The sequence below is a fragment of the Hemicordylus capensis genome, chromosome 2, assembly GCF_027244095.1.
Source record: "Hemicordylus capensis ecotype Gifberg chromosome 2, rHemCap1.1.pri, whole genome shotgun sequence".
Lineage (NCBI taxonomy): Eukaryota > Metazoa > Chordata > Lepidosauria > Squamata > Cordylidae > Hemicordylus > Hemicordylus capensis.
This window is the reverse complement of record NC_069658.1, coordinates 198,377,813-198,395,761: the sequence shown is the minus strand read 5'-3', so window position 1 is coordinate 198,395,761 and position 17,949 is coordinate 198,377,813. Positions and strand designations below refer to the sequence as shown.

The following is a 17,949-nucleotide window of genomic DNA, read 5'->3' as shown; positions in this document are numbered from 1 at the left end:
AATACAGCCACATTTTTGACTAAGTATACCTTGCAATGCAGATTGCAAAGCAGACCAGAGCAGTGAGTGAAGCACAAGTTAGTCTCAAGGCCAGACATGGAGCTCATCACAGCAATCACCAAGAAATATTACACAACACACACAGAGCTGCAACTGTCAATTTCTTGCCACAACGCTATCTCACAAATATACCAAACCACATCTCAAGGAAGGAAGGCATGCAAGTTCTGCCTTTGTCAATCTGCGACCCAGCAAAAACAGACAGTTATCGCAGCAATAGTACAGCATATTATAGTCAGTGCTGAGAAAACTCCACAAAATCAAACCTTCCTGCCTCCTCTCCTGTCCTGATGTATCCTCTTCGAGAGAGAGAGGCAAACTATAAGGGCTCTCTCTGCCTCTCTCTACTCCCTGCCCCCAGCCAATGGGGGCACAGCTGTCCATGACAAAACTTGATTTGTATGATAACAAGCCACCCAAGTAACAAGGAGATTGCAGCCAGTGCCAGAAAAACAATCAGCAAGGAAAAAACAGGCCTCCAAAATGGTGCTCAAAATGTCAAAATGTTTCAGTTGAAATTAGGTTATTCTGCTCTGAGCTTGAAACAGGTCCCTTTTTAAAAGGGTGTTCCATTTTGAGCTCGAAACACTCGAAACAGCCCATTTTTAGTCAAAACGTTTCACAGTCAAAACCGTTTTTTGGATTCATGCAAGCCAGCCTATGAAGGCCTAGTTAGTCTTCCCTGGATTCCATGCAAAACCTGGCCTGGATGATCCTCATACACTACCTGGAAGTTATTCAGACATGGCTTCATGCTGCCGGGTATCTGAAGAACGAATCTACTTCACAGCAGATTCGCAGATGTTTAATTCGGGGGTTAAATGGACCGTTCACATAGGGTCAGCTCCTCTCCACAATCCCTGCACATCTTTTTCCCTGCACATCTTTTCCCCACAGCTTGCTCCGGGTTTTTTCTCCAACCAATCACATCCCAGAGGAGGAGGCGAGATACCTTTTTATAAGAAACTAGTATTTTTTTAGCCCGTTAATAATGGGCGCTAGCCTTTTCCTCCTCTCTTTATGGGGGCCGAGCGGAGGCTGTGGAAATCTTAAAAAGAAAATGCTGCCCCCGCCGTTGCCGCTGAACTCCCACCCTCCCTCCCAACTTCCGACACCACCTTACCCCGGCCCATGTCAGTTGGGGGGGGAAAGTCCTTAATTGAAGAGGGAGAGAGAAGCTTGCAAGCAGTGCTTCTCTTTCTGCAAAGCCTCTTCCTGAACTGGCGCTTTGGGCGGAAAGGACGTCTCTTGCGTCCTTTCCACCCAAAGCGCGAGTTCGGGCAGAGCCTTTGCTCAGAGAGGAGCACTGCTTGTGCACTCCTCTCTCCCTCTTCAATTAAGGACTTCCACCCCCCCCCCCAACTGACATGGGCTGGGGTAAGGTGGTGTCGGAAGTTGGGAGGGAGGGTGGGAGTTCGGCGGCAACGGCGGGGGCAGCATTTTCTTTTTAAGATTTCCACAGCCTCCGCTCGGCCCCCGGTCCCTGGTCCCCGTCTCCCCAGTGTGGTCTCTGTCTCTCCTGTGGCCGAGGCGGCGGCTCTGCCGCCGCCTCGGCCAATTTCCCCCGCCTCCTCTTCCCCGGCTTCGCGGCGGCTGCTTCTGTCCTTTCCGCGGCCGGGCGAAGCCACCAAGATGGCTGCCTGGTGGCTGTGTCCATTTTTGTCTCAGCCGAACTGGGCATGCGCTCCGCGCATGCCCAGAACAGGCCAGGGAGGCACGGACACACGCTTGGTGTCCGTCCACGGACGGACACCAAGCGTTTTATTAGACAGGATGTTAGTTTGACAGTTGGTTACAGAAGACTGGTGAGAAGTTGCCAAGCAGTCGGATCAAACAACATAACACTTAACCCGAACCTGCCGAATCTGACCCAAATCTTTGTGGTTTTTATAATGAACTTGCCTTTGTGACTGCCTTCATCACCTCATGCCCGCCACCCACCCCAGACCATTTAAGAGGCTATGGAAGTTTAAAGAAGAAATCATTGCCTTCTCTCTGTGATGAAGAAAAATGCAGCCTCATGCACAAAGGGCTCAGGTTACATCGGCTTCCAGGCAGCCTCCAATAACATCTGCATATGTAAAGTCTATGTTCCTATGGTGACCAGTGCGAGTTTTGAAAAAAGCCGGATTACTGGCAATGTAACACATCAAGGGAGAAGCAGAAGGGCATACCAGAAAGCTCAGATTTTTTATATACATATATTTTTAAAAAGCTGCCGCACACAGAGGATTTTTTTACCCTGGACATAATTCGAGCCAAGCTAGAATGTGCAGCAATAATTCGGGAAAAAGCAGAATCGGGGGTGTACTGGTCCCTGATAGCTCGCAGGGACTTGGGGGTAAGTCCAGCTGATATGTGGACTCACACCCTCTATTCCAGAGGGGAAGCGAGCTAAAACCATGTGTGTAAAGCTCCCAAGTTACAACTACAACAAAAACATAAATTGGACTTCTAAACACTACAGTGCTGTCTCTGGAACTTCCAACCACTTGGGGGAGTATGTAACAGCTCAGATACCTACCCACTTAGCTGAACACTTTGAGCCAGGTCTCACGATCCGTGAGACTTGGTTTGGGGAAGTGAGCGGGCAGGGAGCCCTGGGCAGCCGGATCGGCTGCTCACATGATTGAGGGCTCTGAGACGGAGCCGGTGGGGGCTGGGGAGCTCGGGAGCCACGCAGTCCCCGGAAGCCCCAGGGCATACTAGGGAGGCTCCTGAGCCGGGAGGCTGCTTTTAAGCCTCCCAGCCGGGGGTCTACTCGCAAGGAGCCGCGCCGTGGAGCCGCGCCGCGGCTACTAATGAGCAGATAGCCTGGGTTTGCGGAGCGCTCACAAAAATCGGGCTAGGCTTTTCTAGCCCGATTTTTGTGATCGTCAGAATAGCCCCTTTATATATTTGGCAAAGAGGATTCTGGCCCAAGAAAGTTTTATTGTTTGTGCTGCAATAGATTAACATAGCTATCCTCATTATATGGAATGATAAGCATATTTAAATAGGTTCCAAAGCCAGAAGGGAGCACTCTATTAGATGTGTTCTATCTAGTATATTTTATGTTTTGTTGTTTAGAAGTTTGTCCCAGTGGGGATCCTGTAGAGAATGTGGAGGGTGGAGTCAGAAAAGAAAAGAGAGGGAAAGGAGAAGGAAAAAATGGAGTTGTTTCTGAATAAACTCTTAATTAAGTTTTTTTAAGATTACTTTGTGTTTGTGCTGGAAGCAGCTATAAAACATTAGGGTTGAAGGGAAAACATTGGTCAGGATGCTGTGGAGTTGGGTGGGTCATCATGACAGGGCTGAGGGCAGATATCTGTTCCCAAATTTGTTAAGAACATAGGCCCAAGGCCTATCTAGTCCAGCAACCTGTTTCACACAGTGGCCCACCAGATGCCCCTGAGAAGCCCACAGGCAAGAGGTGAGGGCATGCCCTCTCTCCTGCTGTTCCTCCCCTGCAACTGGTATTTAGAGGCATCTTTACTCCGAGGCTAGAGGTAACCTATAGCCACCAGACTAGTAGCCATTGATAGACCTGCCATCCATGAATTTGTCTAAGCCCCTTTTAAAGTTGTCCAAGCTAGTAGCCATCACTACATCCCGTGGCAGAGAATTTCATGGATTAACTATGTGCTGTGTGAAAAAGTACTTCCTTTGGATGATCCTAAATTTCCTGGCAATCAGTTTCATAAGAAGACCCCTGATTCTAGTGATGTGAGAGAGGGATAAAAATTTCTCACTGCCCACTCTCTCCATTCCATGCATAATTTTATAGACCTGTACTATGTCTCCCCTCAGTTGCCTCTTTTCCAAACTAAAAAGCCCCAGATGCTGTAGCCTGGCCTCATAAGGAAGGCGCTCCAGGCCCCTGATCATCTTGATTGCCCTCTTGTGTACCTTTTCCAGTTCTACAATGTCGTTCTTGAATATGGTGACTGAAACTTTATGCAATACTTCAAATGTGGCTGAACCATAGTTTTGTATAAGGGCATTATAATATTAGCATTTTTATTTTCAATCCCCTTCCTAATTATCCTTAGCATGGAACTGGCCTTTTTCACAGCTGCCATGCACTGAGTCCACACTTTTAACAAGCTCTCCACCACAACCCACCACAACATATACATCAATTTATATGTACACTGTATATGTGCACATAAACATAACAAGCTGTCCACCACAACATATACATCAGTGTATATGTGAAGTTGGGTTTTTTGGCCACAATATGCATCACTTAACACTTGCTTTCATTGAACCACATTTGCCATTTTGTTGTCCTCACAATCTGTTTTGGATTTCAGTACCCTAAATAGCTTAGTGTCATTTGCAAATTTGGCCACTTCGCTGCTTACCCCAACTTCTAGATCATTTATGAATAAGTGAAATAACACTGGTCCCAGTACAGATCTTTGGGGGGCTTCACTTCTTATTTCCCTCCATTGTGAAAACTGTCCATTTATTCCTACCCTATGTTTCCTGTCCATCAACCAGTTTACTAATCCACAATTGAACCTATCCCCTTATCTAATGACTTATGCAAGAGCCTTTTATGGGGAACTTTGTCAGAAGCTTGTTGGGTCCAAATATACTATGTCAACCAGATCACCTTTATCAACATGCCTGTTGACACTCTCAAATAACTCCAAAAAGTTAGTGAGGCAAGACTTGCCCTTGCAGAAGCCATGCTGGTTCTCCTTCAGCAACGCCTGGTCTTCTATATGCCTGTAGTTTCCAAGATCTGCCCTGGATCCCTTTTTGAAAATCAGAATTGAATTAGCTACTTTCGAGTTGTCAGAGAGCCTGATTGTAGGGACAAGTTACATATTTTTGCTAGCAGATCAGCAATTTCACATTTAAGTTCCTTCAGAACTCTTTGAGTGGATACCATCTGGCCCTGGTATTTTATTGATTTTTCATTTTTCATGACAGTTTAGAACATCCTCTCTCATCATTTCAAATTGGCTCAGTTCTTCAGACTCCAAGAGCTTTTATGCAAAGCAGGGTAAATGTTGAGCAAAGTCACTGCGAATTACACTCGTGACATGAGGGAAGCAGCCCCTCCCCTCTGCTCTCAGGTTTTCTTTTAGTGCAGGTTCACAATACATGCCTCCATGTTTTCCTTCTAGCCAATAGGGATGGGGGGGGAGAGAGAGTGCGCACTGCTTGAATAGGAACACAATGTTGCTTTCAAAACCTCGTGTCCTAGACTGGGAGCATTTGTATATACCAGGGGTCTCCAATCTGTGGCACTCCAGTTGTTGCTGAACTACAACTCCCATCATCCCTAGTCACAATAAACTGTGGCTGGGGATGATGGGAGTTGTAGTTCAGCAACATCTGGAGTGCCACAGGTTGGGAATCTCTGGTATATACTAACAGATTTCTTCCTTTTCCCCCCAACACATGTGCTGTTTTTTAACCAGTGAAAACCTTAAGCAAGCAGACTAATATTGTTCAAAAACGTCAACTTGAGCAAACACAGAGGTTTTACTTTTGTAACTAGAACTTAAAGAGTTTGCTTCCTGCAGCTAGGCAAGCCAGCTCGATTTGCATTCCTAAAGAGCTATAGCTGCATTCCTAAAGAGTATTTCCCTCTTATCATGATACCTCTATTTGCTCCAGCGTTTTCAGAAAAAGTAGCTTAAAACCATCATTTCAAAAACCCAGAAACAAGCTAGAATCTGGAGGACCAAGCCCGATTTGTGTGTGGAGTGCTTCCAAGGATCTCAAATGGACTTCAGGGTAAGTGTGGCCAGTGTGTGAACTCACACACTCTCTTCCGAAGGAGATTCACTGTGGCAGCTCTGTGTGGAAACGTTCCAGGCTTAAGAAGCTCAGTTCAGATGCAGGTATATGTTCCGTCGTGAAGACAGAATAAAAAAGAACTCATTCCGCTTCTCTGCAATCTCCTTATCCTCCTTAATAATCCCTTTCACACCCTCATCATCTAAGGGTCCAACTGCCTCCCTGACAGGTTTTCTGCTGTTGGTATATTTAAAGAGGTTTTTGTTATTCCCCTAGATCCTCAAACTCTCTCTTTTGCATCCCGTATTGTCTCCTTGCATTTCCTTTGCCAGAGTTTATGTTCCTTTCTGTTCTCTTCCTTTGGGCAGGACTTCCATTTTCTGAAGGAAGTCTTCTTGCCTATTATAGCTTCCTTGACTCTACTTGTTAGCCATGCGGGCGTCCTCCTGAACTTGGTGATACCCTTTCTCCTTGGTACACATTCCAGCTCAGCTTCTATCACTGTGGTTCTAAATAAGCTCCATGCTTCCTTTATTATTGTGGTTCTAAATTAGCTCCATGCTTTTTTCAGGACTTGACCCTCCTGACCTTTCCTTTCTGCTTCCTTTTTACCAGTCCCCCCCCCTTTTTTTAGAAGTTTCCTCCATCATACCTGTGTCCATCATACCTGTGTTGGACTTCCCTGGAAGTGCTCCACTAGCATATAAGCTGAATTGGATCACTCAGGAGCGTAACTATAATTGGGCAAGAGGAGACAGTTGTCTGGGGGCCCACTGCCTTGGGGGGGGGCAGAGGCAAGTCACATGACTGACTACCCCAGCTGCACACCTGGCTGGGCTTCCCTCAGTTGTATTCATCCTCCGAAATTGATGTGACTGTTAAGACCTGGAGCTACCAGAACAGTAAAATAATAATAAATAACAGCATGTCTTTCTCTAGCACCATTAAATGATTTGCATCGTCCACAATTTACAAAACCTTTTAAAAAATAATTTAGGATGATATTCTATTGTGGCACATAGGGTACACACACACACACACACATATGCTTTTTGTTACCGCTATTCAGCCTCATTTAAGATTTCTTTACTTCATGAGCTGAGCTTCAGTGAGGGGGGGCCCATTTTAAAATCTTGTCTCTGGGCCCACTCCAACCTTGCTACACCCCTGGGATCACTTATGGTTACTGTACCCCAATGATTCTACATTTCCTGGGCACCACTCAAGATTAAGTCCAAGGTCGCCTTCTCTCTGGTTGGCTCCACGACCAACTGTTCTGAGGCACAGTCATTTAGTGAGGCGATTCTCATGATCACATTGACATGCACAATGCATTGGGGATTCCCCCATCAGACGAGCACTCTGTGGGCCCGTCTCTGTGTCTCCTCAGGCTTTCAGCACATGACACCTGGTAGCCAGGATAAGGGTGAAAGCGCACACTCAGCCTCAGCGAACAGTCGGGTTTCTTAAGAGGGTTAGGCAGGCGGGGAGCGGAGGGGTCCGTGAGAATCCCGCTACTCCTCACGACCAGCCAAACCCTGGCTGGGCTGCACCAGGCTGGGTTAGGCTTGTCATGAGAACAGCCTCAGTGTGTCTAGGAATATGGCCCCTTTGTCAACACCCACATGTGGATTTACCCAGTCTATGTGAGGGTAATTGATGTTCCCTTCCCTAGTGACCCAGGAATCCTGCCACTGTGTGTTGCTCCTGCCTGTCACAGTGCCTGCACAGATACAGATTGGAGGCCTGCCACCACCCAGCCTGTGGTCTAGCAGGATTTCCCCGGTCTCCTAGCTGTCAGTTCTTCAACACGTAGGAGCAGCTTTTGAAGGGCCAGGCTCATGTTTCTTCCCTCCCGGCGCCCTTTAGTTCTTCTACCCTTACCCAAGGGATAGGGGAAGCCCGCAAAAGCTATTAATCAAAGAGATAAAAGTTGCAAGGAAAGAACGGCAGACGGGGAGGAACTGAGAAGGAAAGTGACTGGCTTCAGTTGCACAGGCTGTCTCTCTCTGGCAGAGGAGGCAGGCATCTGCAGCCACAACTCTGGCATCCGACTGCCTAAACCGCAGTATGATTTTCCCTCCCTAGATACAGAAAATAAGAGCTGTAGCCACAGGAAGGGGTGGGGGTGGGGGCAGCTGCAGGGGCCAAGTGCCATGTAGGATATTCTAGGCCCCTTTGGTGGAAAAAAAAACCCAACCACATTTTTAATAAAGCACATCTTACAGAGATATAGGGAAACATGCAGATACGCATTCTACACAATTGCTCAGTGAGAAGTAGATCAGTTCCTAGCACAAGTCTCTGTACTGGGGGGGGGGGAGCTGCTCCCTTGGATTCATGCCTGGATTAATGTGGAGCAGTGTCCATGTTTTATGTATATATTTTAAAGAATAGACTTCCCACCCCCCCTACCCTGGATTAAAAAAAAATGCCTGGGGACACCCAGAGTTCCAGCTTCCAGTCTTTGTCCACTAAATGCAAAGGTGCTAGGGTGGCTGACAAGCACACGGGCCCTTGACAAGCTTGTTTAAATGTTGTTAAAATGAAGTTATATTAAAATTATTTCAGATGTTGCATCACTTGAATTCAAACACATTACACCAGGGGTTCCCAACCTGTGGTACTCCAGAGGCTGCCGAACTACAACTCCCATCATCCCCAGGGACAATAAATGGTAGCTGGAGGTGATGGGAGTTGTAGTTCAGCAGCCTCTGGAGTCCCACAAGTTGGGAACGCCTGGTGTTGACGTGCCCCCCTCCCCACCTGCCACCACTCATCGCCCTGTGTGCTCTTAGGCCCCCTTGCTTCCTTCTGGAGCCTATGGGCCTGCAGACAGGGTATTCACTCTACCTCTAAGAACAGGAACACGTGGTATAAGACAAATGAAGCCTGTGGTGGAGCACATACTTTGCATACAAAAAATTCCCAGTTTCATTCTTGACAGTTCCAGGTAGGGCTGGGAAAGACCCTTCCCGGTCAGAAACTGCCAAGAGCTCCTGCTAAGCAGTGCAGATAATACTGAGCTAGATGGACCAAAGCCCTGGCTCAGTAGAAGGCAGCTTCACAATGACTACATGTATTTGCTTATACAGATCAAGAACTCTGACTAGAAAATCTACTATGGATGGCATTTGGCCACAACTTCTGTAAAGCCAGTATCATGCATCTGGACAGGCTTCAATTGGCTCCTTACCAAAAAAAAAGGGGGGGGGGATAAACTCAAAACATAAATAGCAAAGCACCCAGCAGGGGGAGCAGTCTCACGGGGGAAAAACAACCAACTTTTTTTTTAACGCCGGACAAACAATGTTATAGCAATAAATCACAGTGATTAAATCCGAAACAAGGCATCAGAAATGTGAATGGCACCCTGCTGTCAGCGTAGGGACTGCGGTGTCACAACATAGGAAGTGCAGAAGCACACTACAGAGATGCGTCATGACCCTATTGCAGGGCCTAATCTGGAAAGCGCCCAGGTAAATGGCTGGAGTGCCCATCATATGCAAGGTTTAAAAATGGCTACCTTTATTATGAAGCCTATTGTTAGATTAGGCACATTTTATGTTCAGATTATTATGTTATAATATCCTCCCTTTCCTCCCAGGAGCTCAGGGTGGCATTCAGAGTTCTCTACCTGCTCTCCATTTTAGCCTCCTAACAACCCTGCAAAGCTAGGTTACTCTGAGAGAGATTGACTGGACCAGGCTCACCCGGTGAGCTTCATGACAGAGTAGGGTTTCCACTCTGAGGCCCGGTTCATACATAATGGGAAATGTATGGATGTTTCCAAACCTGTATATTCAAACCCGGGGAAAGGGAGTATGTGGGGGACAGCGACCCGCAGTTTCCCTCGCCAAACTCCACTCTGAAACTTTAGTCAGAGTGGAGTTTCACTGCTGCAAACTCTATTTCTGTGGTGCAGTTATGTACAAATGTTGGCAACGCAGTTTGGGCCACACAGAGCCAGAGGAAGCTCCTCCCTCACTCTGGCCCAGTTGGCTGTGCGGGCTGTCCTGTGACAGCCAGATCCCCCACCTCTCTGCAGTCTCGCTGACTGTAGAGAGATGCTCTCCCCAATGTCCAAACATAGACAGGAGAGCGGATGGAGGAGGGCACAGAATGTGTTACGTATGAACCAGGCCTTAGTCTAACGTTCTACCCCAGGGCTGCACAACTTTGGCCCTCCGGCTGTTGTTGGATCTCAGTTCCCATCATTTCCTGCTAAAGTGACCAACAGACATTATGGGAGTTGTAATCCAATATCTGCAAGGGGGCTGCAGCCCTGCTCTAAGGGAGAACTGGCCCTATCCAACCCCAGCACAGTACTTCTAGTGACTGTTGCTGGTGTCTATCTTATGTTTCGTTTTAGAATGTGAGCCCTTTTGGGACAGGAAGCCATCTTATTTATTTGTTGTTTCTCTTTGAAAACCGCCAGGAGCTATTTTTGGAATGGCGGTGTAGAAATCGAAATCATCATCATCATCATCATCATCATCATCTAGCAGAATAGAAGAAAAAGAAATAGAAAAAAATCACCAAATACAAAGATCTACAAATTGAAATTGAAAGGCTGTGGCAGAAAAAGACCAAAATAATCCCAGTGGTAATTGGCGCCCTGGGTGCAGTTCCAAAAGACCTTGAAGAGCACCTCAACACCATAGGGGCCACAGAAATCACCATCAGCCAATTACAAAAAGCAGCTTTACTGGGAACAGCCTATATTCTGCAACGATATCTATAACAACTGACAATAAAATTCAGCCATCCCAGGTCCTTGGGAAGGACTCGATGTCTGGATAAAACAAACCAGTCAATAACACCTGTCTGACTGTGCAAACAAGAAATAATAATAGGCTGATAACATTGCACACGCTGAAGTTAAAAGAAAAATTGGAAGTGAACACATCAGGAGAGTTAAAAAAACCCTCAAGTACAAACTCAATGGCGGGAACACCATACAAGCCATAAACACCTGGGCTATACCTGTTATCAGATACACTGCAGGAATAATAGACTGGACCCAAGCAGAGCTAGAGACGCTAGATCATAAGACCAGGAAAATCATGACCATCAATCATGCTCTGCACCCCCGCAGTGATGTCGATAGGCTATACCTCCCTCGCAGCTCAGGTGGAAGAGGAATGCTGCAAATCCATCAAACAGTAGAGGAGGAGAAAAGAGGCCTTGAAGAATATATAAAGGACAGTGAAGAAGATGCACTTCAAATGGTCAAGAACGTGAAACTATTCAACACCAATGAAACCAAGCAGGCCGACAAGAAAGAACAAGTCAAGAACCAAGCAGAAAAATGGAGAAATAAGCTCCTGCATGGTCAATATTTGCACAATATAAGTGAGAAATCAGACATCACCAAGACCTGGCAATGCTTAAGAATGGCAACTTGAAGAAAGAAACAGGGGGTTTAATACTGGCTGCACAAGAACAGGCACTAAGAACAAATGCAATAAGAGCAAAAGTCGAAAAATCCACAACAAACTGCAAGTGCCGCCTTTGTAAAGAAGCAGATGAAAGAGTGGACCACCTAATCAGCTGTTGTAAAAAGATCGCACAGACTGACTACAAACAAAGGCATGACAAGGTAGCAGGGATGATACACTGGAACATCTGCAAAAAATACAAGCTACCTGTAGCCAAAAACAAGCTACCTGTAGCCAAAAACAAGCTACCTGTAGCCAAAAATTGGTGGGACCATAAAATTGAAAAAGGTGAAGAAAATGAAGATGTAAAAATATTATGGGACTTCCGACTACAAACAGACAAACATCTGCCACACAATACACCAGATATCACTGTAGTCGAGAAGAAAGAAAAACAAGTCAAAATAATCGACATAGCAATACCAGGGGATAGCAGAATAGAAGAAAAAGAAATAGAAAAAATCACCAAATACAAAGATCTACAAATTGAAATTGAAAGGCTGTGGCAGAAAAAGACCCAAATAATCCCAGTGGTAACTGGCACCCTAGGTGCAATCCCAAAACAACTTGAAGAGCACCTCAGCACCATAGGGGCCACAGAAATCACCATCAGCCAATTACAAAAAGCAACTTTACTGGGAACAGCCTATATTCTGCGACGATATCTATAACTGACAATAAAATCCAGCCATCCCAGGTCCTTGGGAAGGACTCGATGTCTGGATAAAACAAACCAGTCAATAACACCTGTCTGACTGTGTAAACAAGAAATAATAACACTTCACATCGAGCCAGTTCAGGTGGTCATCCACCGGTACACACGATCAGGATGGGGATGCCCTGAGAGTATGCCCACCCTGATGTCACTGCAGGATGTCCCATGACATAGGAACTTAAGAAGCTGTTTTATACTGAGTCAGACCTTTGGTCCATCCATCTCAGGATTGATTGTCTACACTGATTGGCAGTGGCTCTCCAAGGTTTCAGGCAGGCAAGGGTGTAGTGTCCATTGGACACGGGGGAGGGGGGCAAATGTCCCCTGGTCCACAGGGTCTGAGAGGCTCCCAAGGTCCCCCAAGGCCAGTCCCCCCTTGCCCACAAGTTGCCCTCTTCTTCTCCTACTTGTCCAGCCCAGGCAAGCTGCGAGCTAGGCAGCCTGCTGCTCAGCTGCCCGACGATCAGCTGCTTCTGCCCACTGAGCAGCTGCTTCCACGCTTTCAGTCTTCTCCCCTCCTCTGTGCCCTGGCTCAGCTGTTGACAGTGCGGGGCGGAGCCAGAACCTGGCAGGCAGCTGAGAGGGTGGAGGCGGAAAGCAAGCCGCCTTGGTAAGCTGGCAGCTAGCAGCGAAAAGGCAGGCTTTTCTGGGCAGCTGCCAAAATGAGGCTCAGGCGGGCAGCTAGGCAGGGATGGCTGGCGGGGTGGTGGGGTTGCTTAGGCGCTGTGGAGGGGCCCATAGAAGGAGTGCAGCTGGAGTGTCAGGCCAAGATGGCCCCTGCTCTGGGGGAGGATGGATGTATGTCCAGCTGCCTCCCACCAGTGTGGGCTGAAGCTGAGGGAGGAGTGGGCTGGAGTGGGAGGGCAGGCAGGCTGCATGACAGGACAGCTCAAAGGGAGGGAGGTGGAGTGGCCGGCCTCAGAAACAATATTCGCCCAGGCAGACGGTTTAAATGTGCATGTGCCCCACGAGTAGGGCTCTATTTGATTGGCAGCAATCAAACATCTGACATCAGATGCAGGGGGTGTGGCTTGGGGTGCTGGGGAGCGCGCGCACTTCGCACATGTGATGGAGGCCCCCTGGCTGCAGTTTGCCCCATGGCCCCCGGGAAGCTCGCTACGCCCCTGCAGGCAGGAGTCTCTCCTGGCCCTCACTAGATATGTCAGGGAGTAAACCGGGGGCCTTCTGCATGCAAGCAGACAATCTACCTCTGAACTAGGGCCTCATCCCAAGGGGAATATCTTACAGCAGACAGCGCTCACATGTAATCACCCATCCCATGCAAACTAGGGCAGACCCTGACTAACAGGTGGGACAATTCATGCTTGATACCACAGTACCAGCTCTCCTCTCTTCATCTGAATCGCCCCTCCACATGTACTTCGAAACCCAAACACCCTCACACATGATTATTCATTCATTTATTTAATTTATTTATATACCACCTGACTCCAAAGGCCCTAGGCAGTTCAAAAAAATAAATACAATAAAAGCAGAATAAAACCACCATTAAAACAACAATTTAAAATATTCACAGATTACTGAAAGCCAGGCTAAAAAGATGAGTCGGAAGGGCGCTTTTAAAGGTGGGTAAAGATGTTGAATCACCAATGGCTATAGAGAGCACATTCCAGAGCCCAGGAGCGACTATAGAGGAGGATTGCTCCTGAGTCACTGCCAGGTGAGCTGGTGGCATCCGGAGACGGACCTCTCTCAAGGACCTTAATGTCCAGTGGTGATCATGCAGAAGAAGGCGCTCTCCCAGGTAACTCAGTCCTATGCCATTTAGGGCTTTACAGGTAATCTCACCAGCACTTTGTATTTCGCGTGGAATCCTATTGGTCGCCAATGCAATTGCTTTAAAACCGGCATAATATGGTCTCTCCGATAAACCCCAGAGACCAATCTAGCCACCGCATTTTGGACCAACTGAAGTTTCCAAACCACATACAAAGGCAGCCCCATGTAGAGTGCATTGCAGTAGTCAAGCCCAGAGGTTACCAGAGAGTGCACCACAGTTCTGAGAGCATAATCTTCTAGGAACGCATGCAGCTGTCGTATCAACCGAAGTTGATCGAAAGCACTTCTAGCCATAGCCTCAACCTGAGAAAACAGAGTGAGGCCTAGGTCCAGAAGCACTCCCAAGATACATACCTGAAGATGCCTCAGCAGTGAGTCAGCACGCCCTGCAGTGACATCAGTGTGGGGGTGTTTTTGATGCATCCCCATTGTGATCACATGTGCCAGCGGGCAATCATCTGAACTAGTCCACTGACAAGTTGAGGCTATTCTCACGATGGGGGAAACCGGGCTAAAGGAACCCAGCCCATTTTCCCCGCATCATGAGAATGGCCGGGCTCGCGGGCAACCCCTGGTTCTCTGGTGGCTAGCCCAACTAAGTAGCCCTCCGCTAACCCGGGTTTTCTGATTGTGTGCTGCCGCTGCATGGCTCCATGCCGTGGTGACACACGAGGAGAACCCCGCCAGGAGGCTCAAACAAGCCTCCCAGTCCCAGGGGCATCCTATGACTTCCGGGGGCCAGACGGCCCCCGATCCCCAATGCACCAACTGGCTCCGTGATGGAGCTAGTAATTGTGTGGGCAGGAATGACTTGGCAATTGTCTGCGGGGAGGGGTAAGTTAACCCGCTCTCCCTGCAGACCCATCGGAAGCTCTTCTCTCTGATCGTGCGAAGAGCTTTGTTGTGTTCCTGAGGTAAAACTGACTAACAAATATATAGTGCTGAATACACTGCTTAACTGTGTAAGCACATTGTAACAGTCACAAAAGACACTAGGCCACTGAAGTCCATGACCATCAAGGCTATATCCCATCAGAGCTATAACTAGGTGCTTCTGCAGAGGGAAAGGAATAGAACGGCCAGACCACGCTCCTTGTTCGGGGTCAGAAGGTAGCAGAGGAATTGCTTACACATTGTTGGTGAATAAAGACCACTAAAATGATTACAAGCAGATACCTTAATAAAGCTGCCATATACAGACATATATGCATATGATCTTTCCAAATCTTGGACTGGATTCAGCAATTTGGGAAGGAGCTCACAGTAGCATTTTGGATCTAAAGGAACTGGCAGCTTTCCTTTGGAAAGCTATAAAGTTTTGAAAGCTATAAAGAGGTGATTAATCTCATCATTCTAACCTGACATCATAATTCCACCCCCTTGAGAGAGAAAAATCTTCCAAATACAAATGGAGGGTGAAATGATGCAGCATTTCCTTCCTGAGTCTGCAGACAGTCTAAGATGATGGCTCCAAGCCATACGAATGGGTAGCCCACCCTATCTTATATAGGAAAGTAGAAGCTGTTGTTCTATGAAAGCAAGAGCTTTCTAAAAATTCCTAGTGCTGCTATTCTCCACTAAGGGCAGCTCTGGATATTTTGTGAAATTACTGGAAGTGGACGCACATGTTATTTCCACTTCCCTCACTTCTGCGGTAATGTCACTTCTAAGCCCTGCTAACTGGACAAAGAGGCACCTTTCAGATTGGTAATTCTCTTTATATTTAGCAGAGGGAGAGTGACTATATCTGTTCTTCCACAGTATACTGTCTTTTCAGCGGCTGCTGCTGCTGTTTTTTAGGTACTTTCCAGTAGGCTTATGAGATCACCCAGCATTCTGGTCTCTGTGTGTGTGTGTCCCATCAACTTTGCAACACCTGGACCAATATGAACCAAATTGGGTACAGGTGTAAGGATACACAGGGACACCTCAGCGGCATAGTTTGTGATGATGTCATCCACCCCAATCCAAGATGGTGGATGTGTGAACTTTTGAGGAACAAGTGGGCTAACTTGTGAACTTTTGAGGCACAAGTGGGCTAACTTGTGAACCTCTTTATAGCTTTCAAAACTTTATAGCTTTCCAAAGGAAAGCTGCCAGTTCCTTAAGATCCAAAATGCTACTGTAAGCTCCTTCCTAAATTGCTGAATCCAGTCCAAGATTTGGAAAGATCATATGCAAAGATGGGAGGCTGCCATGACTGGTTCCATAGAGCGTGTGTGTCTGTGTCTGTATATGGCAGCTTTATTAAGGTATCTGCTTGTAATAAATAAATAAATAAATAATCTTTATTACGGTCGTTGACCAGCACATCTGCTTGTAATCATTTTAGTGGTCTTTATTCACCAACAATGTGTAAGCAATACCTCTGCAAACTTCTGACACCGAACAAGGAGTGTGGTCTGGCCATTCTATTCCTTTCCCTCTGCAGAAGCTCCTAAAGTTATAGCCTTGATGGTCATGGACTTCAGTGGCCTAGTGTCTTTTGTGACCGTTACAATGTGCTTATACAGTTAAGCAGTGTATTCAGCACTATATATTTGTTAGTCATTTTTACCTCAGAAACACAACAAAGCTCTTCTCACGATCGGAGAGAAGAGCTTCCGGTGATAACTGTATTTGTAACTGTATTTGTAATAACTATAGGGACATATAGGGACACTTCAATGACATAGTTTGTGATTATGTCATCCACCCTGATTCAAGATGGTGGACACATGAATGTTTGAAGTGCAAGTGGGCTAACTTGTGAACTGCCTAACCAATTTGGACCAAATTTAGTCCAGTTGTAGAGATAGTGAAAGGAAAGTAGGCAGATCAGTTCTTACTAGAACCTGTCTTTTTTAGATTGTGAGCTCTTTGGGGACAGGGAACCATTGTTGTCTCAATATTCTTTTTCTGTGTAAACTGCTTTGAGAACTTTTTAGTTGAAAAGTGACATATACAACATCATCATACTAGTGTGTAGTAAAGAGAGTCATGCAGTTCCATCTGCTTCATGTGTTAACCCTGGAATAATGGAGAGAGGAAGTAAGAGCCACTCACATTCCTGTTTTGGCTCTTCCCCTTAAGGTGCAACCCTGTTCTCAATGCCAGTGCCTTAGAGAGATGGGAGATGACACATTGAGAAGTTCTACAGCCTTAAGCATGGTGTGAAGGCACACAATATAGCCACTTTGCTGAAGCTAAGCAGATCTTGGTCTGGTCTGTATGTGGACTGGGTGACTGTCTGAAAACCCCATGTCTCCTGCCTTAAGCTATATGCTGGAAGAAAGATGGCATATAAATATTCTACTGTGGAGTATTTCTGTGGATTAAAGTTCATCCTTTAAGAAAAACAATAAAAATCTGAGGAGTATCTGACAGCCCAATTTCAAAGTCCTAGGATGAACCTGTGGAAACAGTTGCAGAGAAATTTAGGAGCTGTTCACACCACCTTTTCTGGGAAGCAGATAGCTAAACTAGCCCACAAACTCTTTCTCCTCATGTACTTGGCTACTGCACTTTGCTGGCATCCAACCACAAAGAGGAACAGAAGAGTTACTCATGAGAAGGCTGCAGTGCTTACTCATGAGTAGATCTTTTGGTTGGCTCAGCAGTCCATCGCTGGACTATTGAAGACTTCGCCTCCACGATGTACTTCACTGTAGAACACCTAGAGGCCATTCCCACGATCACTGGGAAGCGGGCTAAGGGAGCTTAGCCCGCTTTTTAGTGTTTGTGGGAACCACCTGGCTCACAGGCGAGCCCGGTACTCCCAAGGCGGCTAGCCCACCTAATTCCCCCTCTCCTTAAATGAGGTTAACGGAGTGAGCGCTCCGTTAACATTGTTTTGCTCATCTGTCGCTGCAGTGCGCGGCAACACATGAGTAGACCCCCGACTGGGAGGCTGCCGGCCTCCCGGGCATGGGGGCATCCTAGGACTTCCGGTGGCCACGCAGCTCCTGATGCCCACAGCCCCCACTGGCTCCGTGACGGAGGCGGCAGTCGTGTGGGCAGCCAATCCAGCCACCCAGGGCTGCACTTTGATCGTCTGAGAAGAGCTTCCTAGACTAGCAGCTGGGAAGACTGCATTTTTGCATAATGGGTCATACCTTGTAATAAGATTTATGGTAAATATTATATTATATTATATTATATTATATTATATTATATTATATTATATTATATTATATTATATTAATTGTGTGTGTC

At 46.8% G+C, this 17,949-nt stretch overlaps 1 protein-coding gene across 14 annotated transcripts in view; it reads right to left on the bottom strand.

The window, feature by feature from the left end:
• RARG (retinoic acid receptor gamma) overlaps positions 1 to 17,949 on the bottom strand; it is a 328,355-nt gene that overhangs the window by 254,625 nt on the left and 55,781 nt on the right. Inside the window, exon 1 of one of the 14 annotated variants that reach the window (XM_053294842.1) lies at positions 788 to 913. The exons of the other annotated variants lie outside the window; for them this stretch is intronic. The gene's annotated coding sequence lies outside the window, so the exon portion shown is untranslated. Of the gene's footprint in view, positions 1 to 787; positions 914 to 17,949 lie in introns of those variants that run through there. 14 annotated transcript variants of the gene reach the window in all.